We start from the raw sequence: 5,631 nt of genomic DNA on the forward strand, positions 1-5,631 counted from the left end.
TGGATAGAAAAGTTTGAGACAAAGTTGTTCATGTTTTTACAAAGTCATATCAAGAAAGAAAAAGGTTGGTTAAAATCAATAATTCTTACTTTATCCCTAAAAGTATTTCTAGACTTTGGAGATTTTTTTGTTGGTTTTGATGAAGTATATTACCCTAGATGTGTGTTATTCCAAAATTTATGGTCATTATTTTATGTTGGTGAACCATCTTAGGCATGGGGTTAGGATTAATTTCTCTTTTTACCTCATGCAATATCTAGATAACACTATTTCAATATTACAAAATGACCCAGATGGGGACCATGTCTATCATGAAGGGATTATGGCTTTAATCATGAATTTTTAAAAATGAAGAAAGTGGAAAAACCTCATATGAGTAGGAAGACTCTTGAGGATTATGATTCGAAAGGGAGTGAGTTTGAAGATGTCTATGAGGATGAGATAGATGAGGAGGAGTTTCAGCTAGTAGAAAATACGAGGAAGATTTCTTTCCACCATGGCTCATCTTCTAAGAGAAGGAAAAGGAACAATGATGAGGTGGATTATGATATTAATTTGGGTACTGATGAGGAGATTATGGAGATAAAAGGTAAGAAGGCTAAGAGGGGAAGTTAGATGCAGAACCTCTCTCCTATATAGGGGATATGGACATTAAGGGTAAGAAGAAAATGCCCATAGGGGGTGTCAATTTGAACTTGGAAGATAACACTAAGAATCTTAAAGTGAACATGGGGGAGGAAAATCTGAGACAAAGCTTTGATATTAAAGATCATGGGAATGTGACTGGTGTGTTTAGAAACCCAGGTATGATGAGGAGGGATATTGATTTGATTAAGGATCAAATGAGGGAAATTTGGAGGGAATTTAAGGATCTTAGTAAAATCAATAGGGGGGAAGACACTTATAGGCCAACACCTAGATAGACTTATTGATCTTATTGGTATAGCTAAATATGTTACAAATATGATGAAAACAATTCCACCCCTAGAGGAGATAGTAAAAAATATAGACAAAATGGTGAAAGATCTATATAATAGGATTCATAAGTTAGGTACAAGAGTTATGGGTATTGAGAACACACTAAAAAATATTATTGAACAAAGCTACTCAATTTTAAAGGCCACTATTGAAAATATTAAGATTCTTTTGGAGAAGCTAGAATAGGGGAGAAAGGACCATGGCAATAAGGAGTTGAGGGATGATCAAGGACCTAGTAAATGTACTATGACAAGTTCAAAGAAACCCAAGGATATGGAAGATAAAGAGATTGACAAGCTAAGTGCTTCCTCAATTAAAATGAACATTTTAGCTGATTAGGTGGAGTACCTATTGAAGACTTTCTAGCTATTCTTTTCTACCTTTCTTTGGTTTTTTTTTCTTTGTCTATTGTTTTCACTTTTGTTGAGGGTTCTTTGGTTCTAAATGCTACTACTCTAGGTGTTGATGCATAGTTTCATTTGGACTTTTATGTTTATATGCTATACTCTTTGTAAATGGTTTTGGGTCCTATTAAAACCTATTTCAACTTAATCAAAGCATTAAATATTTTTACAACTACAAGAAATTTGTCACCTCATAGTCTTCATAACCTCACACTTATTGATCTTCTAAATTTGTGTGATTAACCAAAAAAATCAAACATGTCTTCAACCTTTTTCTAAACTCACTTAACCAGATTCCATCTCTATTAGGAGATATAATCCACACAACAATGCCTTCTTTCTAGAAATATTGTTAGAAAACTTCCTTAACCATATCCATTCAAACTCTATCCAATCTTCCCATCTTTGTATGTTCTCTTAACTAAAGCATCCAAACATACTCTAGAACATAATCCCACTTGTGCATAAGCTGATCTTCAATCCTTGAACCACATGAAGCTAAACTCTATCTTCTTCTCTACCAATCTTCAAAAAATAACCAATATGTTGACATCAATGAAAAATGTGTCATAAATGTAACACACAACTTTTGAATCATGGTCCCAAAACTTTTAGGATACTCCCCCAATAGGAATACCATCAACATTCATGCTAATTATACCCCCCTTTTACATTGATGACAACATAGATAAAACACATCTAAGTCCCATGAATAAAAAATGTGTCTCTGCTACATTTGCTCCCCCATTCATGTTGTCCATGGATATCATCTATACTATAACCATCATGCACAAGGAATGTGTTAATCTCTACCATATATCAATGTCTTTTCAAATCCTCTTTATCAATCAAATCTTCAAACTCTCTTCATTAATCAACATGAATCTCTCAGGAACATCTCTCCCCCAAAGGATAAGTTCTACATTGACATCAATGAATATACAAGGGTTCATGTTCTATTTTCTCCCAAACATACATATCAAAGATATTTTATGTATTAATCTCTCCCATAAAATTTCTCCAAAAATTAATATCAAAGGATGTTTTTCTTGTTTAACTCTCTCCCCCATTGGTATTAATGATAAAGGTATCATCATGTCAATTCTCTCTATATGATCTATAAATAAGCTCAAATGTCTATAAACATTATTAAATATGAGTTACAAAGAGTCCTTTACAACTTAGCTCAAATATAGATACCCCTCCCATAGAGGAAGCATCAAGCATCTAGTCCAAATAAAAGAAATAGCTCTTTTTTACCATTGGACTGATGTAGTATCTGCATCAACTACTCAAAAGTAGGCTAGGAAATGACCCCAAGAATACCTCTAAATTACTCAAACATGTCCTTCTCCAAAGGTTTTATAAATATATCTTCTATCTGCTCCTTTGTACTAACATACGCTAGCCTAATCTCTTTCTTTGCAACTTTCTCTTTGAAGAAGTGATACTTAATAGATATAAGATTGCCTTTACATTTAATAATAGATTATTTGACATACACTCATTGTACTTGTGTTATCACACTATATGATAAAAGACTCCATAAAATCAATCCTGATATCTTACAACATTTTCTCATCCAAATAATATGATTACAACTATTTGTTGCCACTACATACTCTTCTTCTATTGTACTCTATGAAATGTAGTCATGTTTCTTGATTAGCCAAGAAACCAATCTTCCTCCCAAGAATAATGCTTCACCACTGGTGCTTTTTTTTGTCATCTACACTTTCTACCCAATCTATAGTAGTGTATGCACATTAAATAAAATCATTTGATATATCATACCATAATCCATAATAAAGTGTACCCTTATGTTGGTGTTTTAAAAAGTACGAAAACTACTAAGTGACAAAATGCTTAATACCAAAATGATAGTACATACATAATATAAAGATCAGCCTATTCTTATCAACCATGGCATATGTAAGGTATTTGGACCCAACTTCAACAAAACCACAAATGGTTTTCTACTCTTTTGGCTCTGCAAAACTAGGGTGGGTGTACCTAGGGATGGTTCAAAACTGAAGCAACTATATGAGGATTATTCTTAGTTTCATTTTGATTCTCATTTCAAGATCCTCAAAGATATACATAATTCTTACTAACTTGATAAACACATCCCACAAATAGATATGGCCAAGAAGTCTTCTATAGATCTGTAGATGTTTTCAACAACGATGGCTAACTGAAGCTAAAACATTTTGGGCAGACAAGTGCTGGCCAACTTTGAAGATCTACAGGAAATAAAAGTAAAATTTGACTTGATGATGCATTTGAAAAACTAGTTGTAGGATATTTCTCCTTTAGCTGAAATAACTTGATCAGTGCCTAATCCATTGGGGTTCAGAGTCTATAGCAAATTCTTAGATCTAATTTTTTGCCTTACAAAAAAATTTATCAGCAATTCTTATCAGAACTTATCATTCAAAAATCCTTTTCAATACTTAAGGAATCTTATCACATTCATGAAAGCCTTTACTTAATCCATTGAATTAACAGCAATGATAAATGGATATACAACCCAACTAGATTGCATTCAATTGCACAAGCTTTTACTCATACCACATCAAGATAGCTAAGTGTTTAAAAGGAGACAAAATTCAGAAAGAACTGATATGGGGACAATTCATAAGTTGTATTCATTTCCTTTGAAAATGGTATATCCTTTACAATAGACTTAGAATGGCCTTCAGAAAGAAACACAACTCATTCCATATTCATGTATTCTTTGAGAATTTGCAAAAAAATACATTACAAACTTGCTTTCAAAATTTGGATCAAAAACCAGACTAAGCATAATACTTAGAAGAAATAGAATTCGGACCCATCTTTAGCCTTGGAATCTCACTTAAATAATGTGAGATGCAACAAGCTTCGGGCTAAAGAGAGTGACATGTGTCCCCTAAAAGATATTGATGAATGTCTGTAGTAAAAGACAAAAACAAATAACAGAAAAGCTAACACATCAAACCATCCTGGGTGGGTCCCTTTCTATTATACTTCTCATTTGTTTTAACAGGAAGATAGGATCAGGGGCCATGTGTCATCATCGCGCTTCCCCGCATTTCTTAAAAACCTACAACTCTATGATGCGGGGATGCGCTGACCCTTGATCTCTGATAGATCAACGATGATTGAAAAACACTTCAACTTGGCTTTCTTTCAAATGAAATATCACAATTAAAGGTACACGAAGGGTTTTCAAAAGGCATTCTGACGTAAATAAAACATTAGGATAAAAAAAACCCACCAAAATATTTGAATAAAATACCTTTTTAAAAAAAATTGAAAACGAGGGCACCACAAAACAAAGACACAATTGATTTTTCACCCAGCTATCGGAAAAATTTCCTATACTATGAAAAATCACACCAACAGTGGCTCTATCTGGGGATGATACACTACCTGAGTCTATGCAAGAATTCAGAATCTCTGGGAGAGCAGACCACATATTTGGTAAGATGACAACTTCTTCAAAGAGAACAAAGCAACACACAAAAACAAGGAACCAGACTGCACAAGGATATTTACAAGGATTTACAGAAAGCGCAAAAAATGCAAAAAGCACAAAAAGCACAAAACAACAGGGAACCCTAAAACTACTATTCATGGAAGAAAATAAGTATTTTTCAAGAAAAATACCTCTTCAAGAATTGTCCATGAACTGGAAATTCAAGAATATTGTCCAATATATCTTTGAGTATATAAGAATCTTCACCCCAAGTATTTTCAATGAGATATGGGCCTAACCAAATAGGATCAAATTTTCCATGTTTTCCTTTATCTTCAATTCTGGGATTCCACATTAAGACTAAATCTCCATTTTCAAATTTTTTTCTTATAGTTCTTTTATCATAGAGTGTCTTGACTTGCAATTGCAACTTTTGGTTCCTTAAAGATGCTTCTCTTCTGGTTTTGGTCAGTCCTACCAATTCATCCATTCTTGCATTTCATCTGTAGTATCTTCATCATATAACTGGATGTAATTGTATAGTCCCATCAAGTTATTTTGAGGCATTCTGGCTTGAATCCCATACACTAAATCAAATGGAGCTACACCAATTGCTTTCTTTATAGTTACTATGTCAGCCCATATTGCCAACTGTAACCTGGAATCCCATGCCTTTTTATTATCATCCAAGGTTCTTTTAATGACCTTCAGCAGGCTCTTATTTGTGGACTCAGTTTGTCCATTCCCTTGTGGATGATATGGAGTAGATGATGACCTTGTCATTCCATA

This window comes from Cupressus sempervirens, chromosome 11, assembly GCF_028749045.1.
Source record: "Cupressus sempervirens isolate cs-2001-9-10 chromosome 11, ASM2874904v1, whole genome shotgun sequence".
NCBI lineage: Eukaryota > Viridiplantae > Streptophyta > Pinopsida > Cupressales > Cupressaceae > Cupressus > Cupressus sempervirens.